The sequence below is a fragment of the Mobula birostris genome, chromosome 28 (genome assembly GCF_030028105.1).
Source record: "Mobula birostris isolate sMobBir1 chromosome 28, sMobBir1.hap1, whole genome shotgun sequence".
NCBI classification, from domain to species: Eukaryota; Metazoa; Chordata; class Chondrichthyes; order Myliobatiformes; family Myliobatidae; genus Mobula; species Mobula birostris.
In genome coordinates this window covers 32294298-32309858 of record NC_092397.1, presented here as the reverse complement: position 1 = coordinate 32309858, position 15561 = coordinate 32294298, and the positions used below count along the sequence as shown (strand labels likewise).

At 45.6% G+C, this 15561-nt stretch overlaps 3 non-coding genes across 3 annotated transcripts; all 3 read right to left on the bottom strand.

Annotated features, from left to right (window-relative positions):
* Positions 1–1140: 1140 nt before the first annotated feature.
* On the bottom strand, positions 1141–1212 carry trnad-guc (transfer RNA aspartic acid (anticodon GUC)). Its single transcript has one exon. It is a non-coding gene; the product is annotated as a tRNA-Asp (tRNA).
* An 8144-nt stretch (positions 1213–9356) lies between these two features.
* Positions 9357–9438, bottom strand: trnas-aga (transfer RNA serine (anticodon AGA)). The gene has a single exon. It is a non-coding gene; the product is annotated as a tRNA-Ser (tRNA).
* Positions 9439–15170: 5732 nt separating this feature from the next.
* On the bottom strand, positions 15171–15242 carry trnaa-ugc (transfer RNA alanine (anticodon UGC)). The gene has a single exon. It is a non-coding gene; the product is annotated as a tRNA-Ala (tRNA).
* Between the last annotated feature and the right edge of the window lie 319 nt (positions 15243–15561).

Here is a 15561-nt window from a genome sequence, read left to right as displayed (position 1 = left end):
TTTCCCAGTTCCGCTAATTACAATACACCCCGCCTGTACTGGAACCACTCGACTTGTCCGGAGTCCCCGCAGAATAGCATAACCTGGGACAGGTATTCAGCAAACAACGGGCTCTTTCCCTGCCCCCGCACCGCCCGTATGATTGCACTATCTTCCTGCTGGCCAGGGCCTCGTTACCTACCAGTCGTCTTTATAGCTTATCCCGACTGGGGAGAGAGGCCATGGAGAAATATATTAGTGCATCCCTCGCGGAGGAAATTATACGACCTTTATCCTCGCCGGTAGGCGCCGGTTTCTTCTTTGTAGAGAAGGATGGGCCGGTTCGTGCCTGTATTGATTACCGAGGCCTGAACAATATAAAAGTTAAAGTACCCACTATTCCTGATTAACTCGACATTTGAACCATTTCATGCAGCCACCATCTCCTCGAAGTTGGACCTTCGTCGCGCCTACCATCTAGTCAGGATGAGGGAGGGAGCCGAGTAGAGGACGGCCTTTAATACACGTCTGAGCCACATCGAATACTTGGTCATGGCATTTGGCCACACCAATGCCCCGCCGTTTTTCAAGCCCTAATCAGTGATGTGCTGCGGGACTTCATTAAACGCTTCGTGTTCTTCTAACTAGATGACATCTTCATATTTTCTAGCAGCCCCCAGAAACACGTTCACCTTATCCGTCTAGTCCTCCAGAGACTGTGGGAGAGCAAGTTATTTGTGGAGGCCAAGAAATGTGAGTTCCACGTCCCTTTGGTCATCTCCTGGGCTACATCATCGAGAGCGGGCAGGTGAGGGCAGCTCCTGATAAGATCCGGGCGTTGGAAGAATGGCCCAGACCCACGACTCGCAATCAACTTCAGGCGTTTTGGTGGTTTGCAAACTGTTATCGCCGTTTTATCAGGGATTACAGTCGAGTGGCGGCGCTCCTTACCGACTTACCTCGCCTACCAGACCTTTTTGTTGGGGTTCCGAGGCTGATTCGGCATTCACTGACCTGAAGAGGCGGATCAGCTCACAAGAGCCCGAACTATTTCACCTCCCCAATGTCCAATGGACTGATCGCTTCAACACCGAATACTTTGTCCTCTTATTTGTCTTTTTAAGACAGTATTGAGCTCGAAGAATGCAGTAAAATTTGTATCTCCCCGTCGGGGAATTGAACCCCGGTCTCCCGCGTGACAGGCGGGGATACTAACCACTATACTAACGAGGAATTGGTCGTGGTATCCGAACATATATTATTCCGGTTTTGTAATGCGACAGGCAGGAAACGACGTACAGTTCTTCGAGTTTGGAAGGGATTTTACCCACTTACCTCCGGTCTGTGGGAGGATGACGACCACAACTTGACATAACAGGAACTGCATCAGAGTGACCAGATTCAGAAAGCAGTGCGAGCCACAGTCATAAACCACTGGAGACAGTTCAGGACACGAGTCTCCTGCAGAATGATGGAACGATGGTGATATAATGGTGAACATATCTGTCTTCCAGGCAATTGACGCAGGTTCCATTTCCGATGATCGTAGTTAATCGACTTTTAATATTCTTTCATCGAATCTATCAGATGTAAACGTCTCATAGAACCCGATCCGTGCGGACTTCTACAGTCCGAATGGGCCTAACCTGCCAACCCGGGTACGAATTCCCCAAATTATTTAAATCGAAGAGAGAGTGTAAAATTATTACTCACACTGGACTGTCCAGTGGATCAAGGGCGGATTTCCTGTCTTTCACATTTTCCCGATGAACCGACCAGTGCAGCTTCCTGCTGTCACTATAAACCAGATTCTCACAACAAACTAGGACACACCAAAACATGTCGGGTGATGTGTTCACACTGAGTGTTCTCAGTCCACTCACCACTCTGTCTATTTATATCCTGAGCGATCCCTCTCTCCAATACACGATTAAATTAAACCCTTTAATGCGATTAACAAATGTAATATAGAATCACAGAATCATTCAACCCTGAAACAGGCCTTTCGGCCCGCCACGTCGATGCTGAGAGTCAAGTACCAATCTCACCAGAAAAAAATCTTATTTATCAGCTATTGCCCTCAGTGCCTTGATGATTCAGGTGCTCGTCCAGTCAATTCTCTAATACTGTTAGAATACGTGCCTTCACTAGCCACTCAGGCATGGGTTCCAGTTTCCAGCCGCCATCTGCATGAAGTTCTTCATCTCATGCTGTCTCGGTTTACACACGTCAGGACAGTTTCCTACTATTCTGAAAGGCCCCCGTTTATTTGATATGACCTACAAAGACCTCCGCCATCACCAGCGCTCCATGGAAACGCCCGCAGTCTATCCAGCCTCGGTTTATACCGGAACTCTCCATCTCTGGCAAAATCCTTGCGAACATCCCATGCATTCAACTCTCCAGTTAGTTTACAGAGTGTCCAAAGTTTTCAATTCTCGAATCCGCGGTAAACTTGATAAGTCGTAGCTGGTTTCTACCGAATGGACGACCATGGGCCCAGTGCGCTCCCGCTGCGCCACTCTGCTGTTGGCTGAACGTGGTGCTGAGCTACTCCGTTGTGGACGCTTCCCATTCTATTCCTTCATTTTTATTTGTCGATTCTTTGCTGACGTCACATCGTTCCCCTTGCGAGCTGCTGTTTGGTGATTTATTTCCTCGCGTGTCTCTCTGCCCGTGACTCCGTCTGTCATTCAGTGCTTGCTACCTCCTGCCCCGTCCTGTTATTTTCTCTGTGCTCGGACCCTTCCGGAGGCCTTGTTCACGACATGTCAGCAGTGAATGTGTTTTACGTTATTTAATGAGTCCGGTTTCAGTGGCCCTGCTGTTACACATTCAGTTACTCTTCCACTGTGTCTCTTCCGCGCTCTCCCTCTTTGCCTCTGGGTTGTTCATTGGGACAGACATCAATGGTTCGAACAATGGACACCAGCTGCGTTGCAGCCGAGATTATCGGAGGACACTATTACAGGGTATTTTGAACTTTACGATGTGTTGACTCACACCTAGGTGGGTTAATTTATTGTATCCAGAAGTGACGTTAACATCTCGTGCCGTATAGGTAATTGAATAAATAACAGAATCAAAAGGATCTCAGCAGATCGGGCTGCTGTGCTTTTCTGTCCTGCTGAGGTGAAAACTGGGGTCTGAGGATTTCGGCCTACTCCGGCTGCTCCGGGAGCAGATCTGTTACCCAGTCTGTTTCCAGACGCTGTTAGCTTGCTTCTCTTGTTTGCATGACGTTTTTGTTTTCCTTTCTCTGCGCAGTGGTTTTTAGTTTTTTTTTTAATTGGGTTATTCGAGTTTCTTGTTTTGTGGCTGCCTGGATGAAGGCAAATCTGAAAATAAATATGTTTTGAATAGTTGAATCATTACTCATTAATAGAAACTGCCTCTATCGCCCTTTGAGAAAGGGAGATCCAGACAACCCCGCTCGCTTGCCGGTAGTCAGGGGACCCTACCTGAGGAAGGATACCTTAAATGACCGAGTGGGTGCGGCAAAGTGACACTAGATTTGTCCAGTCAGGACACCTCAGGCATTGATCGCCGATAGTCTCCAGAACAATCTAATTTCTTCACACACTCAGTGAACTCTGAAATTCGGAATTCTGAAGATGTGCGGCTCCACAGGAAGGCAGTTTAGTCCATGTTGGCGGTAGATGATCTCTCGAATGTCAAGAGTGACTCACCCGATGGAATTTCCAATGAACGCCCTGTATTCATAACAAGACCCTTGAAGCGCAATGGAATAAAGGGCTTTAATTTCCTTATTCCATAGTTTCATCACGAGACGGTGAAACAAATAACACTTTGGTAGAAGGAATGAAGAAATTTGAAATTACGTGGACACGGATTACTCTGAGAGGACCCGCCTCTCCCGCAGTGGAACTTGCGCAGTGAAACCTCAAACTTCTGGTGTATCGCCTAATCACTCGGCCATGACAACTGCTACCACACAGATAGTGAGGCAGAAGGACATTTTTCATGGGATCCCATCACCATGTCCCGGGTCGATTGGGCTCAACATCAACGCTGAGGGTCAGAGAATCTGAACTGACATCCTCTCCACATCCACTCTATCCAGGCCGCTCAATATTTGATAGGTTTCCATGAGATGCTCCCTCATTTATCTGAATTCCAATGAGTAGAGGCTCAGAGCCGTCAAATGCTCCTTGCATCTTCACCATTTCATTCCAGGATCATTCTTGTGAGACTCCCCTGGGGCCACTCCAATGCCAGCGCATCCTTTATCAGAAATGGGCCCACAATTGTCTACAATGCTCCAAATGAATCTGATCAATGTCTTACAATTCATTTTCATTATAACCTTGCTTTTCGATGCTAGTCCTGGCGGAATGAATGCTAAAATTGTATTTGTCTTTCTTACCACCAACTCAACCCGCAACTTATCCTTTAGGGAATCCTGCACGAGAACTCCCCAGTACATTTGCACGTCTGATTTCTGAATTTGTCCCCATTTGGGAAATAGTCTTTCTCTCAATGTGCCTGACCATACATTATCGTACTCTGTATCCGAGCTTCCACTTAGTTGCCCATTCTCCAAGACCTTCTGCAGACTTCCTGCCTCATCAATATTACCAGCCCCTCCATCTAATTTTCTATCACATACAAAGCCATCCAGATCATTGACAGATAAGGTACAAGGCAGAGACCCCTCCAGAAGACACCTAGTTACCGACAAACGCCTGAAAATGCATATTTATTTCCAGACTTTACCTCCCACCAGTCGCCAATATATTTTCGATTCTCGTATCTTTCCTGCAATACCATGAGCTCTCCTTTCTCTATGTCGTCTGCTATTTCTCCAAAGAATTCCAACAGATCTGTGTGGCCAGATTTCTCTTTAAGAAAACCATGTTGGCCGGACTATTTTATCAGAAGCCTGAAAGCACATCCTTACGAATGGACTACAGCATTTTCCCAACATAAAATCCATGCCAACCGGTCCGTAATATCTTGTCTTTTGTAAACTTAAAATTATTTTTGCAATTTTCCTGTCGTCTGAACCATTGCAGAATCCAGTCATTCCTGAATAATCACTATTAACGCTTCCGTGATATCGTCACCCACTTCTTTCATAAACCCGCGGTGTAGTTCATCTGGTCCAGGTGACATCCGGAATTTCTAACATACTGCTGGTATCAACATAAAATGGCAGACGCAAAAAGCTTATTAAGCCATCGTCCGAGGTTTACTCTTGTATTTTTAAACTTCCTACCTACCTGAAAAGCGACTGTTTGTATCCTCTTTCCATCGGGCAGAAAGCACAAAAGCCTGAAAGAACGTATCACAGGCTCACGGATAGTTTCAATCCCACTGTTTGATTTACTGCATCGTTTCTCAGTACGATAAGGTGTACGTTTGTCCTCACAAGCCACTTCGTTATGATGTTGCACCTTATTATTTACCTGCACTGTGCTTTCCCTGTCGCTGTTACACTTTATTCTGCACTCTGTTGTTGCTTTACCTTGTGCGATCTCAATGCACTGTGTAATGATTTCATCTCCATGGACAGTATGACCGAGAAGGTTTTCACTGTATCTCGGTACATGTGTCTAAAATATAACAGTTTAAATTCCCATCGCGGCCGCAGTAGGGAGCCCCGGCCTCCCTTCAGCGCAGCGTTTCCCAGCTGCCAATGAAAAACAACAGAAACAAATCTGCTGGATCACTGGCCGCCAGCCTGTCGGTTAACAGCCGGACGCGCTCACCGGTGCGCCGCAGAGACAACTTTTGTGGAAAGTAGGAATAAATGGTTCAATTCGGTGTTGTAGAACGTGACCGACAATCGCTGCTGGGCTGGACCCGGTTTTTCACAATCTACATGACTGGTTTGCATCAGAGAGTCAAACAGAAAATGCTGGAAGTACACCGTAGTCAGAACTCGAAACTGCTCGAGGAAATCCCAATGGATTCCGGAGCATTGCGAAACAATTCAGCCACGACTACACACTCCCACTGATTTCCCTTCTGGCATTTATCCAAACGGAAGAAGTGCTGCGCCTGCCCGTTCACCTCCTCCCTCACAACATTCAGAGTCCCAAACAGTCCTTCCAGGTGAGGAAACACTTCAGCTGTGAGTTTCTCTGGGCCATATACTGTATTGGGTGCTCCCAATACGGCCTCATCTACAACTGCAAGACGCAAGATAGTTTGGGGAAACATTTTGTCGAACAACTTTGCTGCGTCCGCAACGAGTAGGATTTCCCAATGGTTAACCATTTTAATTCCGCTGCCCATTCCCATTCTGACATGTTGGTCCATGGATTCCTCTACTGACACGATGAAGCCACGCTCGGGTTGGAGGAGCAACACTTCATATTCCGTCTGGGTAACCCTCAATCTGATAGAATGTACATCGATTTCTCTAACCCGCTAATCTCTCCATTCTCCTCTTTGCTTTAATTTTCTATTCCGGATTCCCTCTTGCGTCTTCCTTTCCCCGCATGTTTACCGCCTCTCTCTAGTCAACCCGCCCCTCCAAACTGATTTCTGCCTTTCATCTCGTTTCCTTTTCCACCAATCACCGCCCAGCCTCACAAATATTCCCCTTTACCCAGCATATCTAACTTCCATCTTAACCTGGCTTCTCCTATGGCCCCCAGTTTTCCATACTGCACTGTCCCCAACATATCTACATCTTGTTCTCAACTGGCTCAACCTATCACCTCCTAGTTTTCAATCTCCCCTTTCCCCATCATATCTACCCTCCTTCCTCACCTGTCACCTCCAGTTTTCAATCTCCCCTTCCCCCATCATATCTACCCTCCTTCCTCACCTGTCACCTCCCAGTTTTCAATCTCCCCTTTCCCCAACATATTTACCCTCCTTCCTCACCTGTCACCTCCCAGTTTTCAATCTCCCCTTTCCCCATCATATCTACCCTCCTTCCTCACCTGTCACCTCCCAGTTTTCAATCTCCCCTTTCCCCAGCATATCTACCCTCCTTCCTCACCTGTCACCTCCCAGTTTTCAATCTCCCCTTTCCCCATCATATCTACCCTCCTTCACCTGTCACCTCCCAGTTTTCAATCTCCCCTTTCCCCAACATATCCACCCTCCTTCCTCACCTGACACCTCCCAGTTTTCAATACTCCCCTTTCCTCATCATATCTACCCTCCTTCCTCACCTGGCTTCACCTATCACTTTGTAGCGTGAACCCCTTCTCTTCCCCGACTTTCTTATTCTGGCTTCTTCCCACTTCCTTTCCAGTACTGATGAAGGAACATGATTTTTTATTCCTCTCCATAGATGCTGACTGACCTGCTGAGATGCCCCAGTGTTTTGTATGCGTTACTCTGATTCTTGTGCCAAAAAATACCCATCATTGATCGCCGCCCACCTGGTTTTTGATTCCTTCCTCCCCCCTCCTTTCATTGCCATAGACTGCTGTCCTGGGCATTCCCCACAGTTTTGTTGTTCATATAACAGAAACAAAAGTCCCGATGATAACAGTCACAGTCACTCACTTGGTCTCACCAGATCCGCGGCTTTTCTTCTGCCTGATCACATTCGCCCACTTTATCTGAAACTGAAAAATAATTTATTTTCTCTTTCCCAGTGGTGACGAATGGGGCTCCGCCTGAAACATTATCTGTTTCCCTTTGTACTAATCTGACCGACCCGTGAACTTCGCAGTGGAGCAGCAAGTCGCCGCTTTATTTAACTTGCACGTTGATGTGAACAAGAAACGAAACGTCCCTGCTCCTGGGTTCACAAAACGACCAGGAGAGTCGCAGTGAGATCCGTGAGGCAGTACCAGCGACCGGCCACTGGAGGGAACCGAGGGTCCGGGTCCTGTGTAGCAGCGCAGAACATTTCAGAGTTCAAAGTAAATTCAGTGTCAAAGCACAAATATGCTACCATTAGATGCATATTCTCGAGAGGATTCACAGTAAGTGCAAAGAAACAAAATATAATCAATGAAAGAGTACACACAAGACGGACAATCAATGCAGAAAACATGACAGACTGCGAAAATACAAAAACGTAAAATAATAATTAAATAAAGTTAACTAATGGAGCAGCAACCCTCCATGGAAAACATCCCCATGATCTGAGCAGACAGGGTGTGAAGGAGACGTGGAACGCTCGGGTCAGAATTGGAGACCTCTTCCCAGAAACAGAGGGGTTCGTTGTGGCATTACAGGGCCAGGTGTTTAACACAAATGTTACAAATCCATAATAAAAGCCTAACAAATTAAAGTCGATAATTGCAGAAAATGACAAGAGACACCAGAAACAATCCAACACATTACAGGATGGAGCAGCAGTTTAACTCAATCTGATTACTTACACAGGGACAGTCAATTGGCAAACATCATTCACCAAAATCATGCTTTAAAATGCAAACTCATAGTAAGGTATGGTGTCTTTTATAAGTACAAACCTGTTCTAGATTAGGGTCAGAGTCGTACAATTATTTTATGACTGATCCATTACAGGACAATCCATAATAACCGTCTGCATATATAATATTACTGGATTAAAAGGCAATAACAACGTACATAATCGATATAGCCATTGCAAACACACATAACGTACACCAATTAACAAGTGAAAAGCACCAGAACTATGCTGAATTGAAAGAAGAAACTGAAAGACGATCGAGCATGAGCAGGGTATATATTGTCCTAATGGTAATATCAACAACTATCATCTCAAAGTCACTACACAATAGCATTAAACAGTTAGGCCAGCAAAGCAATATTTCTGTAAATCTGCTGAAAACCACTATACTATACACCAGTAGAATGGCCCGAAGTCCGGAGTTATTGAAGAATGAGTGTGCTTCAGCACCCCCGTACTTCAGGCTAGCGTGAGCTGAGAAAGTAATAATAATAACAACAAAGCAAAAATGTCTCTAGGACGAAATGTCTAGTTTGAAAGTGAGTTGTGGAAACAGTGAGTGAAGTTCAGTGGATTGATCCTTCTGGTTCAAGAGGCGATAACATCAATTTAAACATGAAATACATCGGTGCCCTGTAAGAGTTTCTGTTGGTTTGATCGTCCATGTACAATATATTAAGTTTATGTCAACATGAATGTAAGCAAGACAGGTCCTGGTAGTGTTCTGTTCTCTATATGTGGGTTTTTAATGACTGTATTAGGAACACACGGAGCGTACAGCGAAGGCCAGAGGATCAACAGCGTCCCTGAATAGACTGGAACCACCAGCATTTCGGATACAGTGCCGAACACGCTGATGGATTGCGTCGCAGAGCCCACCTGAATAAAAGCGGAACACATGGGCACTTCTTGGTTTTGGAGGCGGCGAACACAGATCTGTGTTTCGACTGGCTTTTTACAATCTGCATCCGTGAGAGGAATCAAGGCGTGAAAACCGATATAAACACGTAGTCGGCAGGATTCGAACCTGCGCGGGGAAACCCCAATGGATTTCTAGTCCATCGCCTTAACCACTCGGCCACGACTACAAGTTCTTCACAGCTGGATTCAAATCCCGGAGTCAGATAAACAGGGTTGATCCTGAACTAGCGGGGATTGCTGGAAATATTCAGCAGATCTGTTAGCGGCTGTGAACAAAGAAACCGAATTCACGTTCAGCTCAATGACCTTTCACCAGGAAATCAGTCACTGAATTGGATGGAATCTCAGTCAGAGCAGAGCAGGATCGGAAGATGTAGAATCCTCGTAGGGGATTAAGAAACTCCTCTGCTAAGACGACCCTGATGGGAGTATTTTATAGGTTTTCGGATTGTAGCCACGGATCTGGTCTACAATTTACAGCGGGAGACAGAAAAAAAATGTAAGAAAGGTCAGATTACGTCAGAGGGAGTATTTCAAAAAAGCATATAGATGGAAAATCAAGTTGATGAATGCGTGAAATGCCTCCGAGATATCTGTTTGGTGGAGCCTACTGGGGAATAAACAATTCAGCACTGGGTGTTGTGTAATTTTTTGGACTACGTTGTTTTTAAGTTGCCTCTAACTTGACTGCAGTCTGGACAGCTGTTGTGAACAAGCCAAGGTAGATAATCCATCAATGGATTAAACACACAGTAGTAATTAAAGCACGCTGCTGTTCAGAAGCGATTGGTGTTTGAATTCTGCTAATGAGTGGCCTCAGAATGGTCGAAGGCTCCACTGAAGGTTGCATGTAGGACGAAGTGTGTAAAGGAAATGAGGCTAATGTATGTTGGTATTTGCTTGGTGTGGAGAATAATACTCATCGCATTGATACTTCAAGCGTATCTGACAAGAAGGGAACTCCAAGTTGCAATTCTTTTTGGTTTTTAATGTTTTAAAAAAGTTATTAAACTATGGGCTCTGTTATCCAAGACTATTAAATATTATGTGGGTTTAGCTAATGACGTTTTGCAGAATCCATCCCTTTTGGAATTAAGTTTGGAACTGAGGTTTAAATGGGTATGTTTTACTTCCCATGTTATTATTGCTTTGCTCTTTGTTCTGATGGTTACACAAGGTATTTCCCCCGGTGTTGTTGTTTTTTTTTTTAAAGGCTAATTTTAATAAGTTCAGTGTTTGAAAAGCACATGCCATTCTAAATTTTTTTTGTTGATCGTTTAATTTCTTATAGCTATGTTCTATTTTAAAATTATTAATTCCTGTTAAATTCCTTGATATATGGTATGAAATTAGTTACGTTATCATGTTTCTTCACGCTTTTGTTATGACATTATTTTTAAATCCTTATCGGTATTTTTTGATATAGTCATGAATTCTGCTGTTCCTTTTGTGCTATATTCACTGAGACAATGAGTAATGTGATCCCCACAATTTTCCGTGGATGAAAAAGGAGGAGATGTTGGCCACGGAAGATTTCAAATATGTAACATAACATAGAACTCGAATGGCTCAAGGACAGTGGAAGCAGACAGAACAAGTGTCTTTGTACCAGCCATGTACTTGGAAGTGAACATGTAATTTTGTGGAACCGTTTTACATCTTCCATTTTATGAGATGAAAATTTTGGTTGTTTTAAAAGTAAACACAACGTTGCTTCAGGTAAATTGCGGGTTAAGAAATCTTTTCCAAATTAGAAGTTATTGTGAAGTGTTTTTGATATAATATAACATGCAAATGTGTGAATGTTGGGGTCAATCCCTGCCTGGAGTGATTGAAACTGTCACAATGGCGGGGGGAGGGGGGCGGTTGGCGTAGATGGTGGACCCAACAGGAAGACACAGACACTGAAGTACAAGGAACAGGACTTGACTAGGGCAGGAACGTGACAGGATGCAAACGAGCACGAACGAGAACACAGACTTGGGTTAGGACATAGACAAGACAGGGAACCCGGACAAGGAACTAAGCACTAGGAGCCTAGCCTTGGGCTCCGAGCCAGAGACTGGACAAAGAGCCAGAACCTGAGTCTGGACTAGGGCTCGGGCCCTAGAACCAGGCAAGGACAGGACATAACTACAGGACAGGACGTGGCTGGGGTCTAGAGTCTTGGGGCTTGAGGCTGGGGTCTTGGACTTGGCTCTTGAAGCCTGCAGGCTGGGGTCTTGGCTCTTGGTTCTTGAGGCCTGCAGAGGCTGATAACTCGAAGGCTGAAACTCGGAGACAGACTGCGAACTGTACATAAACATAGAGCCGGGATTTATACTTCGAAAAGCCGGGACTCATCTTTAACACGACACAAACATGAGACAGGACAGTACATAGACAGAGAGCCAGGACTTATCCTTAGACAAGCCAGAACTCAACTTCATCTGCACACCAAGGTGGGACACGTCCATCTGTCGGGTAACGGCAGAACGGCCGGACTTACCCAACAGAGGCAAAGACAAGGCAAGACAAGACAGGACCCCATGCAGGGCAACGGCAGAACTGCCTGACTTACCCCACGGAGGCGTGGACAAGACAAGACAGATCTCCCCGCAGGCAACGGAAGAAACGGCTTGACTTACCCCCACGGAGGCAAGGACAAGAAGAAATAAACACCAAAGAACTACAGAAAGTGCCACCTCTGCATCGGGGTTGCTCCGAGTCGCAGTTCGGCTAGCAACCTCAGCTGACTACAGAAACAACCGGATCCGTACATAGCTCGGAGTGGCTGGCAGCCACTCAGCTGGCCCTGGAAACAGCCGAATCCATACCGCAAAGACAGCTCCGACTACCGACAGCAAGCCTCCATGAAGAGATGGTTCTCCAACGCGACCTTAAGATGGGAAGTGGCCGCTCGAGCCTTCCACAGGCAGGTTGCTCCCAGGGGATCATGACAAGACAAACCAGCAGCCCGCACTCAACCCCAAGGCTACTTATATTCCAAGCCACAAGATGGGAAACAGGTGCCTATGATTAACTCAATCAAAACAAGGGACATTTGGAAGACCGGGAGTCCTGAGTCCACGGACTGGACTGTGAACCGGAATGCAGACTTCACGGAGCGGACCATGACACAAACTGGTTCCTGAAGGGAACAAAGAGCCATAAATTATTGATTGACGCTTGCTGGGAAGAGGGCAATTAATGGTTGCTGACCTGGAGCAGAGTCAACAAACAGGAGAATTCAAACCAATCAGATGGCCTACAGTCAATGACACTGGAATGGGATAACTGAACTGGAAAATATGAATATAAAAGTGGAAACTTCGAATGTGCTAGCAGCAATAACTCTTTCTAGAAACCCACCATCGCAAGGAAGAACTCCCAAGTCGGTGACTGAGAGAAGAAAGGATGGATCACTTGGCTAACTGAGATGCCCTAGTTTGGTGATATAGATGAGAAAATTAGTCTGAGTGAGTATTGGTATAGCGGGAACAGCAGAATTCCTGTTCTAAGTTGTTGGCCCGGTGTCGACACAGTTACGTTGTTGTTTATGCAGAGACAATGAAGTGCCAGTTTTGATTACCGTATTTACAGAGTGAATTTCCTAACCTAGTTTGATAGGACTATCGATGGACAGGAACGAAAATACTCTTCCAGATGCACTTCAAAAATTCCATTTCTTATCTTGCCTAAAAAATGATCTGGTTAATTTTGGAGAAGTTGAAATGTCTGATTGCTGTAATCCTATCTACAAAATGACATTTCTGTGTGATTTGCCAGCAGATCTGCTCCTCAGAATTTTACCAGCTATGGAGAGAATTACAGTATAATCCCAGCAATGTGGTTGTTGGTGGTTATTTTATTTATTCCTAAACTCAACTCATACTTACATATTCATCGGCTTTTCTAAAGAACATGAACAATCAGAATTTTCTTTCCCATTTGCTGATGCGTGAGGCCGGCGCCATTTGCAGGAATAAAACCTGCTGCAGAGTGAGGATTGATCCGACAGAGAGCAGCTCGGGATCTGGTGGAATCACATGGCGCATGGGAGCCGCTTCGCTACTCGAAACTCCCGCAACATGGAGCGACAGTGGTATAGGGATGAGCACAGCTGCCTTTCAAGCAGCTCACCCGGGTTCGATTCCCGGCGATCGCCGTGAGTTGTACCTGTTTTTCAGCACTTGTCACATAAACGCCTCGGTCTGGAATCACTCAGCCACATCACTTCCTTCTCTATGAAATGACATTTCTGCCCGTCGTTCTTCTGCCATTTTAGACCAGTTTTTCTCTTCCCTATTTGTCTTACCGTCATCGTATATTGGGGTCGCCCTATCAGAGATGTCCCCCGTTTCACTTCCCACACATCGTCTCACCTTCTTTGACACAGAAAACTATCTTCTTCTCTCATCATTTCTAATTAAGTGTCAAGATCAGAAAGCGTAATCCCGTTTCATCACTCACAAATGTTTCTTGAGGTGATGAGTGTTTCCAGTATTTTCTGTTCAATCTGTTCAATACCAGACACAGCTTCATGCAGCGGAGAACCGGATGTGTTGGACAAACGCTGAGCACAACAGCAATTGTCGTTTTACCCTCGAAGTTCTCAACAAATCTCAGAAAGTGATGAAGTGAGTGGACGGAAATTTCAGTTAGAAGTACAAGTTTTTCTTTTTAAGTTAAATGTGTGTTCTGTACACAGGTGACGTGACGGCGATTTGCGGTAAAAAAAAAATCTGTTGAAGAATAGCAGACGGTGGTTTCGATGTGTCGGCCTCTGCATATTCCCGCTGCGCTATACTGCTGATAGGTAAATATCTCTGTTCTTCTCCTGTCTTTCTATTTGTAAATTTTGACGCTTTCCCCCGATTATCTATTGTTTTGTTTGTTGGATTATTTTCCCTGTCTAATTTCTCTCGTGTCTCTCTCACGCTTTTACCTTCCTCCCCGTCCTCTTTTCCCTGTTCATCACTTCCTGCCCCATCCGGTTATTATCCGGTCTCTGTGCTCCGACCCAGCCGGATATCTCGTCCCCGACATTTCAGCAACGGATCTGATTTTCATTATCATTCTGGCCCTATTCCTACGGCCCTGCAGTCAGACACGCTGGTTATCTCCCTCTGTGTCTCCTTGCCTTCCTTCTCTCTGTCAGCGGGCTGTTATTTAGGCTTTCAACACAGGTGCTGGAAATCCCAAGCACAGAATGCCGGAGCAAATCACCAGGTCAGACAGCATCTCTGGGGAGCAGTAAACAGTCGATGTTTCGTGCGAGATGCCGCCTGGCCCGCTGAATTTCTCCTCCATTTGTGGATGCTATTTCGGTCAGTCTCCGACATAACGAGCAGCGACCGCAGTCTGAGGTGCAGCGGAGAATACACCCACACTCCGGGATTTATTTTGTCCAATCCCGAGTCTCGTTCACCTCCCAATCTGTCCATATGATCGAATGAAGGTCAGAATTCGATCAGTTTTCAATAGTCCGCAAATCACTGGGTCTGAATGTGAAAGTGAGCTGCTGTCAGCAGTCCTCTCTCCCCTCTGTAGAGTCCTGCCGTCGGATGTCTTGCGATTCTCGTACCAGACGGTTTACCAACTGGTTAGAGCTCTCTCAATGATGCTCCTGTGAAATAAAAACAGATTGAAGAGGGGTTGGGGAGGTCTCACTGAAGCCAGGAAGTGGACACACCGGTGCGCTTTCTTGCTGTTCTTTGTGGCGTTCAGAGCGCAGGTTTGGTGGTCCTCTCTCTCTCTCTTGAGGAGCCGTTTATTTGCAGTAATGAACGGTCCCCTGGCCTAATGAATCATCTCTTTAGTCTTGTCCACGTTGAGACTCAACGCATCATTGTGCTGACTGCAAACCTGACGATTGGGTTTGAGTTTTTCAATGTTCAAAATTCAATGCTCACCAGCGTGGAGATGCCGGGGATTGAACCCGGGACCTCATACATGCAAAGCATGCGCTCTTCCACTGAGCTACATCCCCACTTAAAATGCAGAAGTGTTCAGGTCCAAACCTTCCTGCATATCACAATTGAGCAGTGCGACACAGATAATGTCTGATGGCCACAGTCATTCGGCGCCGAGTCTGCTGCACCATCCAGTGCGATCATACTTAATCCTTGTTCAGTTCTCTTCTTAAACACCATGATAATTTTTGTGGAAGGAAACCAATTAGACTCCAGCAGAATGATCACGAAAAAGGAAACACATACCACATTCTGAAGGATAATTTCAATCTCGCTGTTCTGTCTATTGAATGGTTTCCTTGTGAAAAAAGGTGGACGCTTGACCTCACAATCTAC